General features: G+C 43.0%; 1 protein-coding gene across 1 annotated transcript in view; it reads right to left on the bottom strand.

Annotated features, from left to right (window-relative positions):
• LOC129825007 (tyrosine-protein kinase Fyn-like) overlaps nucleotides 1–27,373 on the bottom strand; it is a gene marked incomplete in the record, with an annotated part of 65,110 nt that overhangs the window by 25,712 nt on the left and 12,025 nt on the right. Inside the window, 1 exon segment of the mRNA XM_055884640.1 lies at nucleotides 22,423–22,498.

Here is a 27,373-nt window from a genome sequence, read left to right as displayed (position 1 = left end):
ATTAGTCAAATGTGTCTTTTTTAAAAATCACATAAAAAGGTACATGGACTAACTCTGTGTGAAATAATAGAGGTTGACATGATTTTTTAATGAATAACCCTTCCTCTGACCCCCATACATACAACATCTGTAAGGTCCCTCAGTCAAATATTGAATTTCAAGGACAGATTAAACTGGGAACTTTTTTTAAAGCCTCGTAAAAAAAGGGCAGTGATTGGCAGATGGGTAACAGTAACAAATCAGACATGAAATATATCTTCAAGCCTGGTCAAGTTAATAATTATGCTGTGGATGATGTATTAAACCACCCCAACACATCAAAGATGCAGTCGTCCTTCTGAACTGAGCTGCAGTACAAGAAGGAAACTGCTTAAGGATGTCACCATGAGGCCATTGGTGATTTTAGAACAGCTACAGAGTTCAATGGCTGTGATGGGAGAAAACTGAGGATGGATCAACAACATTGTAGTGACTCCACAATAATGACCTAAATGAGTGAAAAGAACACAAATATACAGAATAAAAGTATTCCAAAACATTAATCTTGTATGCAACAACGTGCTAATACTGAAGAAGAAAACACGGCAAAGGAATACACCTTTTGTCATAAATGCAAAGCCCTGTTTGGGTGTAAATCCAACACAACACATCACTGAGTAATTCCTTATTTTCAAGCATGGTGGCTGCTCTATCATGGTATGGGTATGCTTGTCATCTGCAAATACGGGGGAGTTTTCCAGGATAAAAAAGAAAACGGAATAGGGCTAAGCACAGGCAAAATCCTGAAACCTTTTTTAGTCTGCTTTCCAGCAGACACCGGCAGGGGAATTCACCTTTCAGCAGGACAATAACCGACAACACAAGGTCAAATATATACTGGAGTTGCTTACCAAGAAGACAGTGAATGTTCCTAAGTGGCCACTTTTACAATTTTGACTTAAATTTGCTTGAAATACTATGGCAAAACTTGAAAATTGCTGTCTAGCCATGATCCCCAGCATCTTGACAGAGCTTGTATAATAAAAAAATGTCCAGGTGTGCAAAGCTGTTACAGACTTATTCAAGAAGACTCACAGCTTTAATTGCAGCCAAAGGGGTTTCTAACATGTATGGACTCAGGGAGCTGAATACTTAGGCAACAACTATATTTTTTATAAATGTTTACATTATTTTATATTTAATCTATAACAAAAACAATATATATATATGTATATACAGTGGGGAGAACAAGTATTTGATACACTGCCGATTTTGCAGGTTTTCCTACTTACAAAGCATGTAGAGGTCTGTAATTTTTATCATAGGTACACTTCAACTGTGAGAGCCAGAATCTAAAACAAAAATCCAGAAAATCATATCGTATGATTTTTAAGTAATTAATTTGCATTCTCTACATGCTTTGTAAGTAGGAAAACCTGCAAAATCGGCAGTGTTTCAAATACTTGTTCTCCCCACTGTATATATTCCACTGACATTACAGAGTATTTTGTGTACATTGCTGACAATTAAATCAATTGTAATCCCACTTTGTAACACAATAAAATATGAAGAAATCCAAGGTGTCTGAATACTTTTGCAGGGCACCGTATCAGTGCCTTTCAAAGGGAATGGGAGTCAGTGCATTAGCCTTGTGTATCTGGGATTATCTTGTTTCATGGCTTTTTTTATTCTTCCAGCATGTGCCCACCAGGAGGTCTGCTGGAGGATGCTCCAAGTCCTGTAATTAAAAAGGCAAGCGGGGACCACTCTATCCCCCCACAATAAGCTCCTCAGTGTCTAACATTATTTCCTGGGTTGAAGATAAGAAGAGCAGAATAGCCTGTAGCTATAAGCCTGCTTCTGTAGCTCGCCTCTCTCTGCCACAGCCGAAAAGTACCGGGACCAAGTGAGACAGTCAAGTTGTGTGACGTTCATGTGTTTCTTCCTGGAATGTAGTGTGGAACGCAGTAGTCATCTCCCCCCCCCCCCCCCCACTGTTTATGGTTAATTTCAGCAAGTTGCTTTTGGGCATGGGAGGCTGCCTCTTTGGGTGGGATTATGAACTGTGAGCTGTCAAACTGTGGATAACCCCTCTCCCCCAACCCTCTGAGAAGCCGCTCACTCGTTACTTCCTCTTTCCACTGGCTGAGCCAGGATCACAACACTGAGCCATCTTCCTCTCCCTCCACCTCCACCAACTCCCGAGGAAAGCCACTATCCTCTGCCCTGCCAGCGCCTGTCAGTCAAAGACCAGGCCAGCCATGGTTAGGATGTGCTGGGCTGGGTGAGTGGGAGGGGCCTGGGTTGGCACCATTGTGTCAGGGTGACTTAGTGTCAATGTATTCTGAGTGCTGCTGAGTAGCTCAGTTGGTAGAGCATGGCGCTTGCAATGTCTGGGTTGTGGGTTCGATTTCCACGGGGAACCAGTAGGAAAATGTATGCACTCACTAGTGTAAGTCGCTCTGGATAATAGAGTCTGCTAAATGACTCAGATGTAAAAACCTGACTAGCATTTACCCATAGGGGGAGAGGAGCTGCCTGCTGGGTGGAGGACTACTGAGCCTTAGCCTTTAGCCGTCCTGAGCCCTTAGCTGTTAGCCTGCCTGAGCCCAGTCTAATGCTCTCAGGGCGGGGATTAGCAATGTGGCTTCCCTGCTTTCTCTCCCTTGGACTGCAATTAGTGGAAACCGTTAGTTGGTTTTTAATCAGGCTAAGAATCAAGTACCAGCATTGTGTTATCATGCATTTACAACACAATCCACAGATACTGTTACTCAGAGGGGACACATTTTCGGGGAGTTCTTGCATTGGAATTATATACAATTCTTCTTATAGCATGCAATACCACGATAAACAAAGTTTGAATGCCGAGACTCCGAGTCCATTGGGTACTTTTGAAGTGACAGGGTTGGCGCAAAATCTGTAACCCATCTCCGCTGTGCTATATCAGCACAATGGACAGCGACAATACAAAGAAAAGAAAGGCCTAGTTGGTAATGAATATAGGCTACAAGAATGATAGGGTAATTCACCTATTACAAACAGCCTATGTGAATGCAGCCAAATACAACTTGTATTTCTTCCCACAGTGCAGTGCATTTCAAAATGCTCCTTGTTTGATGCGTGCCTAGCGAATCCTTTGGCTCTATCAATAGCATGCTTTCAGATAGAATACCGGCCTTGGGTGCGTTAGCACTGGACCAAATACAGAACTTTCAACATGGGAACCAAAAATGACACATCTGCAGCAACCGAGTATTCCAGCCACTCTCTTCCTATGAACCAGTTGCTATTAAATTAACGTTTTTGGACAGAAAACCTGCGGCTAGGGTAGGATTCTACGCTAACCTGGGCTGGCTCCTCTGTTCTAAGATCGTCAGAAACCGGTCGGGGGTGGAGGGGACTCTGGAGCCATTATTCTGGCGGCGCTTGTTGAAGGAGGGGTGGGCTATTCACGCGGACCTGACTACAGCTCGGCAGCATCGTCACTGCTGGGCTTGGAGGCGGCCTCGGTGGTTTCATTTCTGATATCCATTGTGGCATATTAGCTGTTTAGAGCTAAATAGGCTAATAGCACTAACACATTTTAGAGCTAGCTAAGAAGCTAACTAAACTCTATAGTGGTGGGGCGTGAGGCAGAGTTGAGTGATGCAGCTTCAACTGTAAACTTGACACCGTCCTTAGAAATCAAAATCAAGTATTTCAGACGGAGGAGTATCTTGTTATTTACGTAGCCTACCACAGATGAGCAGCAGTTTATCCCACTTTTTATGGAAACCCGAAAAGAGTCATACCTAACCGCCCAGTGGCTTTCCATAGCCCCCCTACACACACACACACACACACGCTGCGGCTCGCTCTGTCAATGGTGCTGATACAGCGCAGCGGAGACAGAGATTTCGTGGCAACCTGTCACTAAATCACTTGAATTTTTAAATAGGGACATAAAACTAAAAAGTGAGGAGGCACAAGTTTTAACTGAGGGGGGCTAAGCCCCCTTTTGCCCCCCCGTGGCACCGGCACCGCTGTTACTGTACTTATTCCACTGCTATTTTCTCATAGAAAGATACAATAGCTTCCCATGTTAAGTTTATCAACCTGAATAACAAGTTAATATGTGTGTGTTCTGCATTCTATTTCACAGAGGTGTTTCAAAACATAGCGCTAAGTAAATGATTGGCCGAGTGACAAGCATAAAAGCAGAGGTTGAGTATAAAAAAAAGTGACGTAAATACAACGGTCCCTAAATGGAGCTTGCCAGCCAGGCGAGCTTAAAACAAAAATGTCATTTTGAAAGCATGTCATCAAATAAAGTGGAATGGCAGATCCCTGTAATTTGAGCCCTCCAGAAGTATGCTGCCAGCTTACCTTGTGTTAACAATGCAGCTGTGTCCATGACGTGACCGTGACCTCTGCCCTATGGCTCCCCCAGGGAGGGCCCATTCTAAATCAACAGCATTATACCACCCATCCAAGATGTTGCCCTGCCAAGGACCTAGCCAGCTACCCACTGAATGGAATATTCATTAAGTCTCCAGTCCAGAGAGAAAAATGTCTCTGTTTGTCCTCTGATTATCTTTATATTCATTAGCTACCACATAGAACTGGCTTTGTGGTGGCAGAATGACACCATTACACATGAACCATTATGCTAAGTCTAGTACAGAACCACCTAATTCAGAGAAATTTGAAAGCTATTCCAAAAACGCGTATTGTTTTTCTCTAGCTAGGCTACATGACGTGTTAATGGTGTCGTAAGACTAACATGGCTCTGTGGCTACAAGTCAAGACATGTCTAGCTGCCATCTTGTTTTGAAGAGGACCACACCCCCAGTAACGACCCAAAGCCATCTGTCTGTACAACATTATCACCAGAAGCCAATGAAAGGACAGAGGAAGGCAACAGCAAGACATGGGGAGAATCTCACATGCATACGTCTCGCGTCCCCTCTCCTCACCTCCTTCTCAAAACCCATTGGAGGAGAAGGTCAGAGGGGAGGGACCTCTGGCGTTCTCATCCAATGAGTTTTGAGAACGAGGCGAGGAGAGAGAGGACGTGAGGAGTATGCAATTGAGATTCTCCCCATGGTCTCAGGGGAGACGGTAGTTAATGCATGTGTAAGCATCCTCAATGATTTACACCACCATTCACACCCCTGGAACATAGTATACCATACCTATTTTCAGCATGTTTTCACCATGTTGGTAATTTCAAAACAAATCCATTACATTTGAGTCATTTACATTTGAGTCAATTTTTATCTACATGAATGAACATACGAGGACAAGAAACGATAAAATCCTGCAATAACCGACAATTGAATACCATTAAATAGATGGAAGTGAAGTACTGTCCAATGGTAATTACATTACCAAGGGTGTCATGATTGACTAAAAATAGGCCTAACCCTTCTGCTAATGAGTTTCATTATAACTATAACAATGTGTCCCAATTTTCTCCCACGTGTCACTCACTACCGCGACGAGTGGAATGTGGAGGCAGGCACGTCATCATTTCCCAAGTCCCTCTGTTTTCAGCACAAGGTCAAGCAGGTAGAGTGTTGCCGCATCTTATTTGAATGAATGGTGGGCTGAACAACACACAAAAACAGTGAGGCTACTAGTCGGAGACCGCTGATGGAAAGCTGTTGTTTTAGTATACCGCATAGAAGTCATTTCCTTTCTCTTCGTACAGCAGTATAGACCTCCTTTTAAGTCTAAACTAAAATAATATATGCCATTTAGTAGCAGACGCTTTTATCCAAAGCGACAGTTATGTGCACATACATTTTATGGATGGATGGTCCCGGGAATCAAACCAAGTACCATGCTATACTAAATGAGCTGCAGAGGACCACAAAATGGAGCCATGATTCTAGAGGCCTGAAATGAAAAGTAATTTACCATTGGGGAAGTCATCTAGCCTCAAATTATTCTTTTTTTAAATAAGGAGGGAAACGTCTTGTGCTTTTGTGTGTCTTGGCTGAAGGAAGCGACTGCACCCGCTGTTGTGTTTAAGTGCAACACTCTGTGCCCCCATTAGCTAGCGAGCTACCTTGTCGGTTAACACATGTCCACAAACAGCATGATGTAACGATCGTCTAAGGGAGGAGACCAAAACGCAGCGTGGTAAGTGTTCACCTTCTAATTTAATCCAAACTGAACACTAAACAAAATAACAACGAGGAAGAACGAAAACGAAACAGTTCTGTCTGGTGCGGACACAAAACAGAACAACACACAGGTGGAAAAAGGCTACCTAAGTATGGTTCCCAATCAGAGACAACGATAGACTCTGATTGAGAACCACACCCGGAACAAACACACAGAAAATAAAACATAGAACACCAGACATAGAATGCCCACCCCAACTCACGCCCTGACCAAACCAAAATAGAGACATAAATAGGATCTCTAAGGTCGGGGCGTGACACATGAAGGCTATCTCACAAGGCTGCGACAGCAGGATGTGGTTAACAATCATGTGTGCTAAAGTTTCCATTTACTGTGCCGCTGAAGAAAAACGTTGAGACTATATGTGAGGGTGTAAGAGCAGAGCATTAGCTTAACGCTATGCTTAAAGAACATAGACCCTCAGTCAGACAGTGAAAACAGGCACTATCTGCTTCCATATGTAGAAGGTACAGGTAGGACAGGTGAAGCCAAGACCAGCTCTATGAATAGGCCAGGAGGACTAGGCTGTGCTCCAGCAATCACTGAGGTAACTCAGTGACTGCGTTCCAAACGGCACCCTATTCCCTATAGTGCCTTACATTTGACCAGAGCCCGTAGAATAGGGTGGCATTTGGGAGGCACACAGAATGACTCATACTCAGGGTATCATCACCTCAGAAAGGGCACAGAGAGAGAGAGAGAGCAGAGAGTAATTCTAATTCTACAATGCATCATCCTAATAAAATAAATAAAATCTATAAATAATAACCCTTGCACTTGTCTTTTCCTACTAGCATTGACTTTGGTGATAACTTCTTTATTTACGACTGTGATATGTGGTTGTATCACACTAGCTATCTTAAGTTGAAGCAGGTTGCCATTTATTATCATGAATTCTGCTTCCAGGGCAAGATTCATGACAATATACACTACCAGTCAAAAGTTTGAACACACCTACAAGGGGTTTACTGTATTTTTACTATTTTCTACATTGTAGAAAAACAGTGAAGACATCAAAACTATTAAATAACACATATGGAATCATGTAGTAACCAAAAAAAGTGTTAAACAAATCAAAATATTTTTTATATCTGAGATTCTTCAAACTAGCCACCCTTTGCCTTGATGATAGCTTTGCACACTCTTGGCATTCTCTCAACCAGCTTCCCCTGGAATGCTTTTCCAACAGGCTTGAAGGAGTTCCCACAAATGTTGAGCACTTGTTGGCTGCTTTTCCTTCACTCTGCGGTCCGACTCATCCCAAACCATCTCAATTTGGTTGAGGTCGGGGGATTGTGGAGGCCAGATCATCTGATGCAGCACTCCATCACTCTCAACCTTGGTCAAATAGCCCTTACACAGCCTGGAGGTGTTGGGCCATTGTCCTGTTAGTCCCACTAAGCCCAAACCAGATGGGATTGTGTATCGCTGCAGAATGCTGTGGTAGCCATGCTGGTTAAGTGTGCCTTGAGTTCTAAATAAGTCACTGACAGTGGCACCAGCAAAGCACCATCACACCTCCTCCTCCATGATTTGCATGTGTGGTTCCCATCGTGGAGACCATCCGTTCTCACCAAAAATCTAAAATATGGACTTAACAGATTTCCACCGATCTAATGTCCATTGCTTTTGTTTCTTTCCCCAAGCAAGTCTCTTCTTATTATTGGTGTCCTTTAGTAGTGGCTTCTTTGCAGCAATTCGACCATGAAGGCCTGATTCATGCAGCCTCCTCTGAACAGTTGATGTTGAGATGTGTCTGTAACTTGAACTCTGTGAAGCATTTATTTGGGCTGTAAATTCTGAGGCTGGTAACTCTAATGAACTTATCCTCTGCTGCAGAGGTAACTCTGGGTCTTCCTTTCCTGTGGCGGTCCTCATGAGAGCCAGTGTCATCATAGCGCTTGATGGTTTTTGCGACTGCACTTGAAGAAACCTTCAAAGTTCTTGAAATTTTCCACATTGACTGACTTTCAATTCTTAAAGTAATGATGGACTGTCGTTTCTCTTTGCTTATTTGAGCTGTTCTTGCCATAATATGTACTTGGTCTTTAACCAAATAGGGCTGTATTCTGTATACCACCCCTACCTTGTCACAACACAACTGATTGGCTCAAACGCATTAAGGAAAGAAATTCCACAAATGAAAGTCACAGAGTAAAATACAACTTGAGTAAAAGTCCAAAAGTATTTGGTTTTAAAAATACTTAAGTATCAAAAGACAAATTCCTTATATTAAGCAAACCAGACGACACGATTTGCTTGTTTTTTAAATGTACAGATAGCTAGGCGCACACTCCAATACTCAGACATGATTTACAAACAAAGCATGTGTTTAGTGAGTCCACCATTTCAGATGCAGTAGGGATGACCAGGGATTTTCTCTTGATCAGTGCACGAATTGGACAATATTCCTGTCCTGCTAAGCATTCAAAATGTAACAAGTACATTTGGGTGTCAGAGAAAATGTATGGAGTAAAAAGTACATTATTTTCTTTACGAATGTAGTGGAGTAAAAGTAAATTGGCTCAAATGCTTTAAGGAAAGAACTTCCACAAATGAACTTTTAACAAGGCACACCTGTTAATTGAAATGCATTCCAGGTGACAACCTCATGAAGCTGGTTGAGAGAATTCCAAGAGTGTCTCAAATATAAAATATACTTTGATTTGTTTAACACTGTTTTGGTTACTTCATGATTCCATATGTGTTATTTCACAGTTGTGATGTCTTCACTATTTTTCTACAATGTAGAAAATAGTAAAAATAAAGAAAAACCCTGGAATGAGTGGGTGCTAAGAGGAACGCACTAACTGTAAGTCCCTCTGGATAAGAGCGTCTACTAAATGTCTAAAATGTAAAATGTCATCCACTGACTGTAGCAGCAGTAAGTCATACCTCTCCCACCACCAGCATGCAGCAGCTCCATCCCAGCAGCAGCAGAGCAGTGTAATAATACCTGATGCACAGCCGCCCATCACACGCCAACAGAGCGATCTATCACTTCAGACCCTGTTGCTAGGTTACCGACATTCTTCGGCACACTGAGTACTCTCAGCCCTTTTGCTGCTGGCAAGTAGAGCTTTCAGGTCTGGGGAGTGTCAACTAGAGAGGGAAAATGACGCAGGAGCCTCCGACTAAAGCACTTGTGAATGAGGACAAGGCATGAGAGACAGGGATGAGTGTGTGAGCCATGTGCAGTAGTGTGTTGTGTAGTACGTGCAGCCTGCGTGTGTGTGTGTATGCTTGCGTGTGTGTGTGTGTGTGTATGCTTGCGTGTGTGTAAGTGTATGCTTGCGTTTGTGTGTGAGTGTATGCTTGCGTTTGTGTGTGAGAGTGTATGCTTGCGTGTGTGAGTGAGAGTGTATGCTTGCGTGTGAGTGTATGCTTGCGTGTGAGTGTAAGCTTGCGTGTGAGTGTATGCTTGCGTGTGTTCCTGCGTGCATTTATGAGTATGCGAGGGATACTGGGTGGCTTCAGGACGTCTTTCATCTGCTGGCCTTCCACTGAGAGAGCGAAAGAGAGACAGAGAGAGTGAAAAATCGAGAGAGAAATAAAGAGAGAGTGAGCGTGAGTGCTACAGGGGTAGCTCACTGCGCCAGTCATTAGTTATCCCTGGGAACATACAGTAAACCCCCTGTGCTGGCAGCCAGCTTCACGATACAGGTCCACGTTCAGATCGGAGACGATGGTTCCTTGTTTAGGGATAATCTTACGACCCCTCTTTTTCTCTCTCCAGAGGCTTAGACAGAGGGCTACCGTCACTCTGTAGTCCCCTGTGTCTACGATAGGATGAACCTGGACACCTGACCAAAGGTGGTCTGATGAGTTTAGTAACTGACCAACGTGGCTGGACATGGAGCTTATACTATTTAGAAACTTTGAATTTAACTTCAGAGGTGCTAGTCTTTCTGACAGTATAACATCCACTTTCTAGGTCTGCTTATGTGTGATTGATTGATGACAAATACAGGTTCAATGGTGTGAACTGGTGCAAAACTGAACAGGAACGGTCCTCTTCATTCCTGTTCTGTCGACTGGAGAAGCCTGTTGTATTGTCTGTTGGTGCAAGCCATGCTCACAGGACCAGCAACGTCAACTTGCTAACTGGGTCTATATTGAACATTGTTACTCTGATAGTGCTTCCTTTGTTCCCACATTCATCTTCACTTTTGACCAACTCTCTGTTTACACCCTAATAAAGATGCAGTGGTGGAAAAAGTACCCAATTGTGATACTTGAGTAAAAGTAAAGATGCCTTAATAGAAAATGACTCAAGTAAAAGTGAAAGTCACTGAGTAAAATACAACTTGACTAAAAGTCCAAAAGTATTTGGTTTTAAATATACTAAGGTATCAAAAGACAAATTCCTTATATTAAGCAAACCAGACGGCACAATTTTCTTGTTTTTAAAATTTACAGATAGCCAGGGGCACACTCCAACACTCAGACATGATTTACAAACAAAGCATGTGTTTAGTGAGTCCACCAGATCAGATGCAGTAGGGATGACCAGGGATTTTCTCTTGATCAGTGCGTGAATTGGACAATATTCCTGTCCTGCTAAGCATTCAAAATGTAACAAGTACTTTTGGGTGTCAGAGAAAATGTATGGAGTAAAAAGTACCTTATTTTCTTTACGAATGTAGTGGAGTAAAAATAAAAATATAAATAGTAAAGTACAGATACCCCCAAAAACTTCTTAAGTAGTACTTTAAAGTATTTTTACTTAAGTACTTTACACCACTGGAAAGATGGTACTTGAAGATATTCTGTCAAACCACAATCACTGATGCTCTGTTTGCCCTCACCACATCTTTTGCATCTAACCCAGCGCTAGTCACTAGAGGTAAATATTCTACTCAGAATGGTCTGATCAGATTTGCCTCAAAGGATCTTTCTCCTCACATTTCTCAAGGATTTTGGCATCACTTGGCAGGTGGTTTCCATTAGGATCAACCAACAGATAATGTCTGAACACCTCAAAGAGCTGATTGCAGTAACACATTTGTTGAGTGCTGAGACAGATTCAGTCCTTTGGAAATTCCATGTCATGGAAAATTAACAAAATAAGAATAATTTCATAGCAGAAATGAAATAAAAGCTCAGAGATGTTGGCTAGTAAATTACTGTCACAGTTGTACTGTACAGTTGAAGTCGGAAGTTTACATACACCTTAGCCAAATGCATTGAAATTCAGTTTTTAACAACTCATGACATTTAATCCGAGTAAAATGTTCCTGTCTTAGGTCAGTTAGGATCACCACTTTATTTTAAGAATGTGAAATGTCAGAATAATAGTAAAGAGAATGATTTATTTCAGCTTTTATTTCTTTCATCACATTCCCAGTGGGTCAGAAGTTGACATACACTCAATTAGTATTTGGTAGCATTGCCTTTAAATTGTTTAACTTGGGTCAAACGTTTAGGGTAGCCTTCCACAAGCTTCCCACAATAAGTTGGGTGAATTTTGGCCCATTCCTCCTGACAGAGCTGGTGTAACTGAGTCAGGTTTGTAGACCTCTTTTGCTCGCACACGCTTTTTCAGTTCTGCCCACATATTTTCTATAGGATTGAGGTCAGGGCTTTGTGATGGCCACTCCAATACCTTGACTTTGTTGTCCTTAAGCCATTTTGCCACAACTTTAGAGTGTATGCTTGGGTCATTGTCCATTTGGAAGACCCATTTGTGACCAAGCTTTAACTTCCTGACTGATGTCTTGAGATGTTGCTTCAATATATCCACATAATTGTCCGGCCTCATGATGCCATCTATTTTGTGAAGTGCACCAGTCCCTCCTGCAGCAAAGCACCCCCACAACATGATGCTGCCACCCCTGTGCTTCACGGTTGGGATGGTGTTCTTCGGCTTGCAAGCCTCCCCCTTTTTCCTCCAAACATAACGATGGTCATTATGGCCAAACAGTTCTATTTTTGTTTCATCAGACCAGAGGACATTTCTCAAAAAAGTATGATCTTTGTCCCCATGTGCAGTTGCAGTCCGTAGTCTGGCTTTTTTATGGCGGTTTTTGAGCAGTAGCTTCTTCCTTGCTGAGCGTCCTTTCAGGTTATGTCGATATAGGACTCGTTTTACTGTGGATATAGATACTTTTGAACAAGTTTCCTCCATCATCTTCACAAGGCCCTTTGCTGTTGTTCTGGGATTGATTTGCACTTTTCGCACCAAAGTACATTCATCTCTAGGAGACAGAACACGTCTCCTTTCTGAGCGGTATGACAGCTGCGTGGTCCCATGCTGTTTATACTTGCGTACTATTGTTTGTACAGATGAACGTGGTACCTTCAGGCGTTCCCAAGGATGAACCAGACTTGCGGAGGTCTACACATTTTTTTCTGAGGTCTTGGCTGATTTCTTTTGATTGTCCAATGATGTCAAGCAAAGAGGCACTGAGTTTGAAGGTAGGCCTTGAAATACATCCACAGGTACACCTCCAATTGACTCAAATGATATCAATTAGCCTATCAGAATCTAATAAAGCAATGACAACTTTTTCTAGAATTTTCCAAGCTGTTTAAAGGCACAGTCAACTTAGTGTATGTAAACTTCTGACCCACTGGAATTGTGATACAGTGAATTATAAGTGAAATAGTCTGTCTGTAAACAATTGTTGGAAAAATTTCTTGTGTCAATGACAAAGATGTCCTAACCGACTTGCCAAAACTATAGTTAGTTAACAAGAAATTTGTGGAGTGGTTGAAAAACAAGTTTTAATGACTCCAACCTAAGTGTATGTAAACTTCCGACTTCAACTGTATGTAAGAGGTGGGGGATGGGGGGGGGGGGGTGCATTTAATATTCTCCTACCCTGTTCAGATTGGCCAAATGTGGGGGCCACAGTAAAAACCAGAACAGCACACAGAGTTAAAACACAACCTCACAGCTCTGCTATCACAGCCCAAGCTTAAAACACTGCGACGTGGCCAGATCCACTGCGCCACACAAGCTCTGCCAGTGCGTTTATATGGAAGCCTGTTGCCGCCAATCACCTAAATAGCCATTATTTTACTGTAGGTTTGTGTCCCCAATAGCACTCTATTCCCTTTATACTGCACTACTTCTGACCAGCGCCCTATGGAGCCTGGTCAAAAGTAGTTTACTACATAGGCCCTATTATAGGGAATAGGGTGCCATATGGGACGCTACAATATACGTTTCTTTGTCTTGCGTGCAAGAGGAGTCATCCACAGTGCCATCAGTGGGTAATAAAGCGGCCAGGCACTATTGGCCCTAGAGTAGGGGTGTCAAACATACGGTACACAGGGGGTAACAAAATTGAACCAAATCAAAATTGTGTAGAAATGATAATGGACCTACATTCATACAGTTTGACTGTTCAGCTCTCTAACTATTAGCTAAATAAAAGCTAGACAGTCAGGGAGCTTAAAATACATTTAAAAAACGCTGGATAGTCTAGCGTCGTCCGGGTTAGGGAGGGTTTGGCCAGTAGCGGGCCGGGCGCAGTGCGTGCTAACCAAGGGGGCCAGGTGCACGGTGTTTCCTCCGACACATTGGTGCGGCTGGCTTCCGGGTTGGAGGCGCGCTGTGTTAAGAAGCAGTGCGGCTTGGTTGGGTTTCGGAGGACGCATGGCTTTCGACCTTCGTTTCTCCCGAGCCCGTACGGGAGTTGTAGCGATGAGACAAGATAGTAATTACTAGCAATTGGATACCATGAAAATTGGGGAGAAAAGGGGGTAAAAAAAAATAAACGATGGATAGAGGACAATGTTCTATTACATTATTTTACGGCAAGGAAATATAACAATTTTTCAGTGTGGTCCTCTGGACCTCAATGAAGACCAAATGTGCCCCCCGGGGCAAAATGAGTTTGATAGCCCTGCCCTAGAGTGTCCATATGGCCAGAGCCCAACAGTCTGCCTCCTTCGTAATTAAAAGGACATCGTTGTCAACAAACCAAACCTCCAACATGTGGAGTGGTGCTCCTGTAAACTGCAGGCCATTATGGGCCCAGAGCAAGAGGAAGCAAACAGAACTTCAAAGAGCTTCTCCTCCTACTCTGGCACTACACTACACCCGGCTACGCCTGGGCCCTGTTGAAATGGGACTCACCAGCCGGTCCACATCATTCAATAGATTGATTCCAAGTGTATGGCTAGCTACGTGAATCATCAGTGAGCAACATTAACATCAGAGATTCGGTCTGATGTTTTGAGCTAACCTTTTCTTTGTACTTTTTCATATCGAATGCAAATCTTGAGTTGAATATGAGTTCACTAGCTAAAGCATTCTAAAATGGGCCCCAACCACTAATACAGAGGGAATGAAGGGTTCTTTGTGTCAGCTGCCATCTTGACTGGGCAGAGATTAGGCTAATTTGCAAACCCTGCGACGGATGTTCCATACAGGAGTGTCAGACGCAGAACGGTCAAGTGAAAGAGACCATTGTCACTGTCCACCCAAGTCCATAATAAGCCCATCCATGTGTGAAGCCATTAGTTAGCCTGGTCCAGTCTTAAGGCGTTCTCAACTCCTCTCATAATATACCTATCACGCCTCTCAACAGGGTGAGCAGTAAGTCTAACCTTAACAATGAGGAAAAGGCAGCGACCATTATCACCTTGACCCTGATTCCTGAATCAATGCCTCTTCATTTAAAGCCAATAAAACCACTGCAGACTCAGAGTAACGCTCAGCTCAGCTCCACTGTAATGAGCACATTTTGTTCAGTGAGGCAATATGGCCGCCTGAAGCCTACAGCCCTCTCTCTCGTACATATAAGCTAACAGCACAGAGTGTGATGTGTCCTCGTCAATAAGAGAGGTTTCTGAGAGGAGCATGTTGCTTGTACACCACACACTCATTGAGGGTTAGTCATTTTGTAGTGTGTGTGTGGGGGGGGGGTTCATGCATTTCTGCTGTAGGAGTCGGCAAGACATGGTGGGGTCATAGTAAGGCTGTTACATGACCGTATTACAGCCACACTGGCAGTCACGGGTCATGACTGCAGTCAAATTCCATGTGACCGTTGAGTCACTGTAAGTAGGCTTCTCCAAAACTGCGCTCTGATGCCGCTGATGGTCATTAGTAGTCTCCCAAACTTGCTAACGGCCGGTCCTTAATGACTGGTACTCAGCGATCTATTATCCCTCTAAATCACTCTGACATCAATGCTTGATGCACGGAATGAAATAAGTGTTCATATAAGCCCATGTTGCGCAACATTTCTATAGGCTATGCAATTGCGCGAGAAACAGAGTTTTGATGGCCTCTATTAAAAAGAGGAGGTTCCCATCAGCTTTCTATAGGCTAGGCCTTCTCTATTTATTTCTCAACTTTCCTAATACTAAGCACATTGTTTCGCTTTACAACCGGAGTAGCCTGCCTTGTTGGCATGAAAATGAACCGCGGGAAAAGCGTCCTACATTCGCTATCCAAGTGTTTACGTATGACATGTCTTTTTGTCCCCTGCCACTGTTCTGACAGGTGCATGATAATGGCCCATTCTAAATAAAAACTAAATGTCACACATACGCATATATTATTTAGTATACGTAAAGACAAGATTAAACTAAGAATAGTCTGATGGGTGAAAATATTATCACTTGTGAATGATGCCCAACGTGTGCAGTCAACTCATAGTCTAGCCCATAGTCATATACTGTATGCTTGATAAGGTTTGTATCACAAATAACGGGGCCAAATAACTCCAAAACGTAGCCTAAAAGGCCCAAGACCCCTGGAACAAGGTTGGAGAGCCCATGGCCTACAGAACCTAGTGAAACGTGTTCTTATGAGCTCAGTCATGGCGCAATCGCGTGTGAAAACAGAGTTTTGACTCCCCACTATTTAATAGAGAATCCCAGCTTTCTCATGCTGCTACATGTATTGCTCAATTCTTAAAATTAAGCACATTACAAACGGTGTAGCCTACCTGGCATATTAGAAACGGAACCGCAAGTAACCTCCATTCGATATTCAAGTGCAGCCTACGGATTACATTTTTTTTTGTGGGCCGTTCTAATATATTAGTTGGCTATAGGTAAAGACCACATTAAATGGAGAATAGTCTGATGGGTGGGAATATTATCAAGTGCATGTAAAATTGTGAATGAGAGACTGATGAAGTGTGTGCAGCCTGCACAAGAAACAGAGCAGAGCGCTTCCCTTTCATGCAACTTTTTTCAAATCACCGCATCATGCATCCTTCGAATGTATTACAAATCATAACATAGCCTAACATTTGTACCACAACTTAAGTTGCATAAATAACTATAAATTAAGCATATAGGAGCACCTGCTTCGTTGTTAACTGCTCAACACAGAATAGCAGCATGTGCGCACCCCCTTGGAAATCGTTGGGGAAAAATATCCTTTCTATTTTATTCAACTATGTTCAATTGCATTATTCTTACTATTAAATAATGCCAAGGGAATTATAAGCAAATCTTGCCTGCTAAATAAAATACCATAGCCAGATCAGGGCATAACATAAGGATGACTCAGAATATGCTATTCTGTTCTTTTGAAATAGGCTACATATCTTCATATCATTCACACACACCACACACACACACACACACACACACACACACACACACACACACACACACACACACACACACCCACACACCCACACACCCACACCCTACAGCAGAGCACTCCTCCACCATAGTGAGTATCGAGCTGCAGCCACAGAGACGGGTCATAACCTCTCAACTACATTGACTTCCTGAGTCAAACAAACAGATAATCCAGAGAAAACAGAGACGAACAGCATAAATAAGTCCCCTTGGGGCCAAACATACATGCCCTGCACGTGTGTGCTCGTCCATCAGCCCTGCCCCCACCCAATAAGAGGGACAAACTGAAGCAAAGTAAGAAGGGGTTGAATGAGTCAGAGATCATTAAACCTTCTCGCTCGCCCTTTCTCCTCTTTCATCTGCAGAGAGAGAGAGGAAGGAGGAGAGAGGGGGAGCTTCAAAAGGCCCCATGCTGTAACTCTTGATTACATCCATCTGTGGCAGTCCTCCCTTTATCGTCCGTCTCTACCCTCCCACCTTTCCTCCACCTTTCCATGCCCTATGCCTGCAGGTTAGAGGGAGAGAGCCCTGCTAACCTGGCCCAGTGGCGTGAGACCGTGAAGAAATCATTGACATGGGAGCAGCAGGGCAGAGAGACTAGAGGAGCTCTTCTCTATGTGAAGGAGGAAAGCCTGCTGGTGGTGCTGGTGGTGCTGGTATGGTGGTGGTGGTGGTGGCTCCCGAAAGCGAAGCGCCTCACTGAGACACTTTGATGTTTCCTGGAGCTGACGTCTTTAATTTTCTGCCTTTAATTTTCTGACGTCTTGTGTTTCTCCACTGCCGTGGCACCTCAACATACCGATAGCGATGGAGCAAGAGGGAGATGAGCTTTACTAAGTGGCTGGCAATTATGAGACTGAGGCTGGGGGATGATGTGGGTGGGTGGGGGGCACGAAGGCAGTTTCCCCTTCCTGAGATGAATAGCACATGACCACAGAAGAGCCTGTCTGTAACCTGACTAGAAGGTTAAAGTGGAGTCTAGTGTTTTAGTCTGTCTGCTGAGGTTTTAATGAGGTGTTTCTCACAGGAAATAGTACCATTCTGGAGAGGGCCTATAGCCTATTTTATATGGGGTGGTATAGCAGTGGTCACCAACCGGTCGATCTTCAAAGCATTCCTAGTCTATCGCCAAACATTTATTTTCTGCTTGCACTCCTTTTTTTATCTGATTCATGTTGTGCTGTTGGCGGTAGGGACACTTGATTCAGAAACCCTGCACACCGGGTAGGCAAAGTGTTCCCATTTTTAACCATTTCATTTGTTTGAAAAGACAGTCTCTGACCGAGAGATCTGGGGCTAAAATCCAGTAAAAATAGTTGAAAGTACTACTTAAGTAGTTTTGAGGTATCTGTACTTTATTTTACTATTTATATTTTTGACCATTTTTACTTCACTACATTCCTAAAGAACATGATGTACTTTGTACTCCATACATTTTCCCTGACACCCAAAAGTAGTCATTACATTTTGAATGCTTAGCAGGACAGGAAAATGGCCTAATTCACACACGTATCAAGTGAGTATCGATACTGCCTCTGATCTGGCAGACTTACTAAACACATGCTTCATTTGTAAATTATGTCAGAGTGTGGGATCAATAAAAATGATGCCATCATGGTTTGCTTTATATAAGGCATTTGAAATGATTTATACTTATACATTTGATCCTTAAGTATATTTTAGCAATTACATTTACTTTTGATACTTAAGTATATTTAAAACCAAACACTTTTAGACTTTTACTCAAGTAGTATTTTACTGGCTGACTTTCACTTGAGTCATTTTTTATTCAAATGTATCATTACTTTTACTCAAGTACGACAAGTGGGTACTTTTCCACCACTGCTAAAATCGAATGCGCCTAGCCTACTGCGCTGGCCAATCGGATAGCTAAAATCAGTGCCTACCGCTTCCACGACCCCGGCGACAGCGAAGTATGATACTAGCGTATGTGAGATTTCCTAACTTTTGAAAGCATGACCAGAAAGAGACTGTCAAAGAATACAGCAAAGAGCTGCTGTTTTTATGAGTGAGTTCATGTTGTTGATAAAACGTTTACTGGAGACAGGAGATCAAGTGGAGACATAGGACGAGGTGGATATTTGTATAATAAGGCAGGTTTATTCAAGTGTAAAAATATCAGGCAAAGCGTGCAGCACGGCTCCTTCTGTCTGATTCGTATGGAATCGTCAGGAAAAGAGACAGTCTAAACAGTTTGTACAGGTTATATAGGCAACAAGCAAAGTAGGTTGATCTTGTAGTCTGGCCTTCCGATTGGTCGATCTGGGTCTTGGGTAGTCCTGATCAGGCCTGGTGTCAACGTTCCATTGGTTCCTGAGATAGTTCTTTGTTTTGTGCTCCAACCTTGAGTTGTGTGTGTCTGTGGTTGTCATGGGGGAGGGGAGTTGTGTGTGTCTGTGGTTGGTGTCTTAATGAGTCCAGCATATGTCCAAGAGAAATGAGGAGTATGTGTATTTTGTATAAAAGATGGCTTATGTTGAGAAGTTGTTATTACTAGTTTCCAGTATCTATTACAATTTCTTACAATGTCTAAGTTTATTCAGCACTGTCAACATTGTTTTTATTACAAAACATAAGACGTGCTTTCTTTCTACTTCCACTCGCGCTGCAGCTGCAATGAATGATTATTCAAGTGTATCGATAACCCAGGGTTTTTATTTTTATTAGCAGCTCGTAGTGTCTACTTTAATATAGAGGAACATTTCACTCTCTGGTCATAGGAACACTAGGAATTTGTGCATGAGACATGTGGTGCGACTCGATGGAAGATGGTGTCCACTCTCTCTGGTCAGTCTCACCGGAGGAGAGTGCAGGGTCTGTGGTTGGTGGAACTCCGAAATGTCTGACTTGTTGAGCCGTTGAACGCGGCACGTGTATAGCTACAACCAGTTAGCAAGTTGGACATTTCTGAGTATCCTAGTTCCGGCTAGCATGTCAATGCGGCATAATGGCATCTTCAAAACAACTGGGAAATCGGAACTGGAAAATCACAGACTTCCAACTTCAGTGTATTCAAGACAACTGGGAACTCGGAATAAAACGAGAACCGCCTGGGTAAAAACCTTTCGAACGGTCATCCAACTCAGAATTCCAAGTCGCAAACTCTGCCATCTTTCTAGAGCTCCGACTTTCCAACCTGAAGATCACTGACGTCATGAGTTGACCTTTTATTTCAGAGTTCCCAGTTGTCTTGAAAGCACCATGACCATCTGATGCAATTACCATCAGTCCAGTAAAAAAATGTTTTAGTTGCAAATGACTTCAATTTATGCTCAGCTGTGCATCGCAAGTGCTACACAAACGGATCTATTTTGTTTTCAAAGCTTGAGTTTTGAAATATAATATGGTTTGAGAAGACCAATATTGTCAGGCCAGGCATATAGCCAATATGCTGTGATAATGTTATTAGGCCTATTGCGCAAACGTCATTCCTACAGAACAGTTTTTATTAGGTTAATGTTCCATTTTTTAAGCAATATTTTAACAAATTCTGAGCGGTAGATCTCGGCTTTCTTTTTGACTGTGAAAGTGATCTTGACTCAGAAAAGGTTGGTGACTACTACCCTATAGCTATTGGGGTCTATAATCATTAAGATTGCACAGGGGAAGGAGAGCGGGAAGGAGAGCGGCATGTGGAGGGAAAATGCCAACAGGAGCGTCAACATAGCGTGCAGCTACAATAGGTTAGCAGTTCGTACCACCATTACCACAGCCTAGCCTGCTTTGTCCCAGGCTCATCTGATTTCCTGTCAACCACGGGGGAACAACAACCGTTTGAGGGTTAATTCTGACATTTCAGATGTCTTTTTCCAAGCCCACACCCCAGCTAATCGTTGAGCGTGAGAGAAAGGGGTCAGAGAAAGGAACGGATTAAAACAGATAATTGAGGGGGTGGTGGGAGGTCTTCGCATGGAACAACCTCGCTGGAATTAGTGACTCATTTTCAGATCTCACTAACCGTCACCCACACGCAGCACCGACAACAAACTCACACTGTTATCCACTGTTTCACTCAGGGTACGACAGTGAGGGGGGGTCTCTGTACCATGGTGCCATGATGCCACCACTGCAGAGCTCCTGATTACTCCAGCATGTCATGTCTAACCAGGCAGACAGGCACCACTACATTATACACACTGACTCCCAAATGGCACCCTTTCCCTACACAGTGCACCGCTCTTGTTCACTACATAGTGAACAGAGTGCTATTTGGGACCTCTTGCCACAATCTCAACTCAGACCACCAGTGTTACAGCCACATCCACGCACAACTCTTCATGACCGCATAAGCTCCCGTTACAAAGCATCAGCGTGCACAGTTACCACCGTCCGTCCATGGCTCAACCAGATCATGGGATTACTGTGGATGCACGAGAGAGAGAGCATGCATATACTGTGACAAAACAGAGGCCTGCATAATGCATGCATCTGCCGTGACTGCTAAATACCCAGTTGGCTTGATGGAAGCTAAAAGCTGGTTCTTGGAAGAAGAAACCATTGTGCACCAACCGGTTTCCACTCTGCCACTGCTGAGGAATTCAGTCCCCCCCCCCCCCCCAAAAGCTTCCTTTCCATTTATAGCCTGTTGTACACTTGCTCCGGACTGACCGGCGGGGTTCCCACCACAATACATCCCCTTTGTCTGTCGGCCTGCCCATACTGCACTCCACACACAGGAAGAGGAAACCGCAGAGTGCAGGCCCTTTGACAGGGCCAAAGCATGGCTCGAGCTCTATGCTGATATTTCCAAATGGTCACAAAACAAGTGAGCTCACTGCCAAGCAAAAGGAAGCCACTGTGTTTTTGACTGATATAGACTAGGTCCCAATTGGCACCCTATTTACTATCACTATATAGTGCACTAGTCCCAGCGATCATGATCAAATTGAAAAACATGTTTGTTAAGAATTCTTTTTTTTCAGACATTGTGCGTCACTTGTGAAAGAGAAACGTTAAGACAGTAGGAAACCTGGATAACTGCTCGGAATGGTTGTATGTATAAAGACAGTGAGAACACATGTATGTGCCCTCTGTGACACCAGATGAACCTGCTGGTAGGGTAAAGTTCTGGGCCAACCCGCAGAGAGCTTTAGCTTGCAGCACAGAGAGGATTAAAGTAGAGAGAGAGAGAGGGAGAGAGGGAGAGAGAGAGAGAGAGAGAGAGAGCGAGAGCAAGCGACAGACCGGCAGAGAGAGCGAGAGACAGACAGATGGACAGAGTGAGAGAGAGAGAGAAAGAAAGAGTAAGAGACAGACAGACAGTCAGGGAGAGAGAAAGAGAGAGACAGAGAGAAAGCGAGAGAGAGCACAGCCCGCTGGAATCCCATTGGAGTCAGGTCACATAAGGTCAAGCCAAAACATCCTATGGCTTTTTTTTTACCCTACAGGTCCCAGACAACGTGAGACTCTGAAATAAATGGGGATACTACTGAATATCTCCTTCCTGACTTGGTCACATGGGATTTGAGGTACACTTCGAAAACCACAGCCCCACTGCCAAGCTGGAAGACACATTTGCTATGAGTGCTGTGTATAACATCCTACTTGTAGAGGTTGACAAAGACAGACAGTGTAGCTGTGGACAGCCTATAGCACAAACTTCACAACAGCGGTTGGCAGCTGGTGTGTGTGTGCGTGTGAGCCTGGCTGGTTTGAGAGCAGTAATTGCTGTGACAGCGTGCGTGTACGTACCTCTGGTTTCAGCGTATCAGGATATTTATTTACTCCACATTGCTTTGTGCAGCGCAACAACAACAAAAAACAGGCCCTGCGGGGAGAGAAATACATTCAATTATTCATTTATCGCATTCAATGAAACATGACTATGAACAATGTGCGCCAGCCAATGTCATTTACTGTATCCTTCACTCCAAAAATGGTATTTCTGCCCCGGCCCCGGCCCTCAGACCTAATGGTCGTGACAGACTGCGCTCTGTTGGACAGTGACCTCAAGATCTGCCCATTGGTAAACAACAGGTTGAAGTGCAGAACACACACTCTAGGAGGCAGCTTAATCAAAAAACCCTGTCTCTATGATGGCCTCTTTTCTCTCTGGCATTTCCTGTAGCAGGTACGTGGATTTTGGGGGGGCTCAATTCATTCAATGTTCTGAGCTGAAAGAGTATTGCCTGAACGAGAGTGGTTTTCATCAAGTATCCTTCAAATCAAGAGCCTCATACAGGTGTTACCAAGCTTTGATACTTGGAATTACTACAGATGATATGCGTGAGGCAAGGCGTGATTTAAGCAATTAACAACCCATTTTATTGAGTAACTTATGCCAACTTGAGTATCTAGGAAACCTTATATTGGCTTCGTAACAGACAGAGGCCACTTCAGCCTTCCAGTAGAAATCACAGCAGTAACTGATCAAAGCACCAAAAAAGCATACATAAATTCATTAAAACTGAGATGGCAAGATCTGAAGAACCATAACTTTTTTTTGCATCTACTACCTACCCCCAAATATATTCACACAAAGGAGAACAGGCAATGTGCTTGCACATAAATCAATCTCCACTTGAAACAGCGAGCAACGAATGCACCACGCCCTGCCAGCAGTTTGAAACACTAATGTTTCAACAGTGGAGTCATTATGCCCACAGGGACAGGCGTTAGCTACATGGTAAATTGACTAAACACACTTCATCTACAAAAGCAATGATAACTCATAAAAACACACAAACTTGACTTCTAAGCAGAGCACTGTTATGATGCATCTGTTTCTATCTGAATCTGTTAACGGTTTGTGACTTTGTTGTGACGGGTATGAGAATAAACGTGAGATATTATTTTGTCTCTGATGTTTGGTTGTGTGTAATTCCCCAGTTTGTATAGAGGTCTAAATTTTCTGGCTGTATATGAGCATGTGTCATGTCATTAACTGGCATGCATGTGCACACACATACACATGCGCACACACAAACGGACTTCAATCGTACACCCCATACTGTGATACAAACACTTTAGGAACAGTATTTTTCAATTAAAAAAAACTCACAAATCAGGCTAAACAGAATAGATACTGATTTAGATAGTGAGGCCAGAGGAAATTGGTGGGCAGAAGATATGAGAGTTCCCCGTCGTGTGAGTCAGCTTCAGTAGTTAATTACCTCTGTCTGACGGTGGCTGGCCAGACAGACAGACCTTGCTGGCAGAAAACAGAGAACAGGGTAGTAGAGACAGGCAATAATCATGTTTGATATTCTCACTCCTTCAGACTTTCCTTGACCCATTGACCCATACTGTTGTTCTGGGATGGTCATGACGTCACATATTGGAGTCATTCCATTATACTGTAGATTCAAAGGCTGGTATTCAGCTATTCAAAGGCTGGTATTCAACATAAAGGATTACATGGCAGGCAAAGGTAAAAGGATATCAATTTGTCAAAACCCTGCAAACATTTAAAAGTCTAATATGGAGATAAAGGGACAAAAAAAAACCAAGTACCCTCATTCAGTAGCATTCTGTTCTGCCAGACATTCTGCATTCTGCCATTATTGAGGGTTTGCTGAGCTATCATATTTTGGGCGTATATGTGGATGAGACATTGGAAGTCCCAAAAATACACTGGCAGTGCCCTGTGTGGAAGTGAAACGGGATTTTCGTCCACATGCGTGCTCTCGTTCTCTATCGAACATAATGGGGCTGAGGCCTGCGGGGGAGACACAGATCACATGACTGTCCAGGCACAACGAGCTCAGTCATTCTTACTGTCGCTCTTTACTGAGTGGAGAGCAGACAAAAGCTACGGCTGATACAGTGTCTCTGCAGAGGGGGAGGAGCTCTCCATTCACAGCCTGCTGGGTAGGTACTAAGCAGGGGCACGTCATATACAGCCTGAGAGATAGTAGCCACTGCCCAGCACCAATCTACATCTATACTCTCATATAATGCACACCAAGTTAATTCCATGGCTTACCTCTAAAGACAAGGGACTAGTCACTTTTCCATTTCAATGGCAGCTGTATCTACAGTATGTCCTTTGATAGATGTGGACTTTGATTGACAGGTCAGGAATGGATGTGAGCAGACAGCCTTCACATGGAGGCTCTCTGGCTGCGTCTATTCCTTATATAGTGCACTACTTGTGATCAGAGCCCTATGGCACCTGGTCAAAAGTAGTGCACTATACAGTACCAGTCAAAAGTTTGGACACACCTACTCATTCAAGGGTTTTTCTTTATTTGTATTATTTTCTACATTGTAGAATAATAGTGAAGACATCACAACTATGAAATAAAACAAATGGAATCATGTAGTAACCAAAAAAAGTGTTAAATATGAAATAGATTTTTGATTTGTTTAAGATTCTTCAAAGTAGCTGATGACAGCTTTGCACACTCTTGGCATTCTCTCAACCAGCTTCACCTGGAATGCTTTTCCAACAGTCCTGAAGGAGTTCCCACATGCTGAGCACTTGTTGGCTGCTTTTCCTTCACTCTGCGGTCCAACTCATCCCAAACCATCTCGATTGGGTTGAGGTCGTGTGATTGTGAAGGCCATGTCATCTGATGCAGCACTCCATCACTCTCAACCTTGGTCAAATAGCCCTGACACAGCCTGGAGGTGTGTTTGGGGTCATTGTCCTGTTGAAAAACAAATGATAGTCCCACTAAGCCCAAACCAGATGGGATGGCGTATCGCTGCAGAATGCTGTAGTAGCAGTTGATGAACAGTTGATGTTGAGATGTGTCTGTTACTTGAATTCCGTGAAGCATTTATTTGGGCTGCAATCTGAGATGCAGTTAATTGCTGATTTCTGAGGCTGGTAACTCTAATGAACTTCTTTAGCAGAGGTAACTCTAGGTCTTCCTTTCCTGTGGCGGTCCTCATGAGAGCCAGTTTCATCATAGCACTTAATGTTTTTTTGCGACTGCACATGAAGAAATCTTCAAAGTTCTTGAAATTTTCCCGATTGACTGACCTTCATGTCTTAAAGTAATGATAGACTGTCGTTTCTCTATGCTTATTTGAGCTGTTCTTGCCATAACATGGACTTGGTCTTTTACCAAATAGGACTATCTTCTGTATACCACTCCTACCTGGTCACAACACAACTGATTGGCTCAAACCCATTAAGAAGGAAATAAATTCCACAAATTAACTTAAGAAAGCACACCTGTTAATTGAAATTCATTCCAAGTGACTACCTCATGAAGCTGGTTGAGAGAATGCCAAGAGTGTGCAAAGCTGTAATCAAGGCAAAGGGTGGCTACTTTAAAGAACCTCAAATATAAAATATATTTTGATTTGTTTAACACTTTTTTGGTTTGTACATGATTCTATATGTGTTGTTTCATAGTTTTGATGTCTTCACTATTATTTTACAATGTAGAAAATAGTAAAAAATAAAGAAGTACCCTGGAATGTAGAGTGTTTATACAGACAGAGTGGAGACAATGGATTACAATGAATGAAAGGTTAGAGTTGAATTACATTTTGGATGACAAATCACTGTAGCCTATATCCGAATGAGACCTCACATTGACCTAGTGTTGGGGCAATTTGCAATAAAGGGCCAGGTTTGTAATGTCACCACTGAATATGCAACACAATTACGAGATAATGAAATTCCTTCAAAATGACTTGCAGAGGAAGTGTTTAAAAAAAAAAAAAACATATTACATCCAGCTCTGTTGCTGCTCTCCCACTACAGTAATTAAAGAGAAAGAAATTAACATTAACAATGGCTTAAGGCCCCTTTGACGTTTACTGAGCTTCCTCGAGGTAAAGCTCTATACTTCTGTCAATATTGCTTTATCCACTGGCAATGAGGGGGAATTTAAAATGGGGCATATTGAGGGCCTAGGCCTGGTGCTCCAGCCAGGAGACTGGGGTGATGCCAGGATGAGCAATCGTCTCCTTTGTCAGCCCCCCCAGCCAGCAGCAGCTGCATCAGCATTGCAGAGAAATGACACTGCAGAGAGGCAACAGAGAGGAGCGGGGAGCATGGAGGGCAGACAGGCAATCCTCAGAGACAGTTTAACTGCTACCTGTTGTACAGTTCTACTGTACAAGTGTATATCACTATACAGTAGTACAGTAGAGTATGGAAGCCAGACAGGCACCACTCAGACAATGTTTAACTGTTTCAAATGTGTCACAAATCCAATGCAAGTCAATGGTACCTATATTAGCATTTTCATGCCTCATGTCCAAATCATCCTAAAGTTTCTAAAAATGTATTGTGTAACTCAATTATGTTACTTATAGAGGATTTGGATATGAAGTGTGAAAATGCTTATCCTTTATTGGATTTGTGCCACTAATGCTAAAAAGTTAGCATTTGAAACAGTGGCCAGGTAAACAAAACCAAAGCCTGGGTTACTGTCGTAGCTTGTCACAGACTGCTTACAGGGTAAGAAAAATAATATGTAATTTTGTAATTTGGGTGAACTATCCCTTTAACAATGAGGTGGGGGGGTTCTTTATAAAATAATCACCTGATAGCAGGAACAGCACCATCTATTGGTCAGAGCCTGGTAATAACAAGATGAAGGATAGCCTATTCATTGATGGAAATACCAGATGATGTAAATACATTTGACCGGTCATGCTTATTGGTCTATGGGTTGCATAATTTAGTGTAATTAAATTGCCGGGTGTATATATTCGTTGTGTAACTTCAATGACTAAT

Source organism: Salvelinus fontinalis, chromosome 27, assembly GCF_029448725.1.
Source record: "Salvelinus fontinalis isolate EN_2023a chromosome 27, ASM2944872v1, whole genome shotgun sequence".
NCBI classification, from domain to species: Eukaryota; Metazoa; Chordata; class Actinopteri; order Salmoniformes; family Salmonidae; genus Salvelinus; species Salvelinus fontinalis.
The sequence above is the reverse complement of the archived record's forward strand: the minus strand, read 5'-3'. Positions and strand labels throughout refer to the sequence as shown.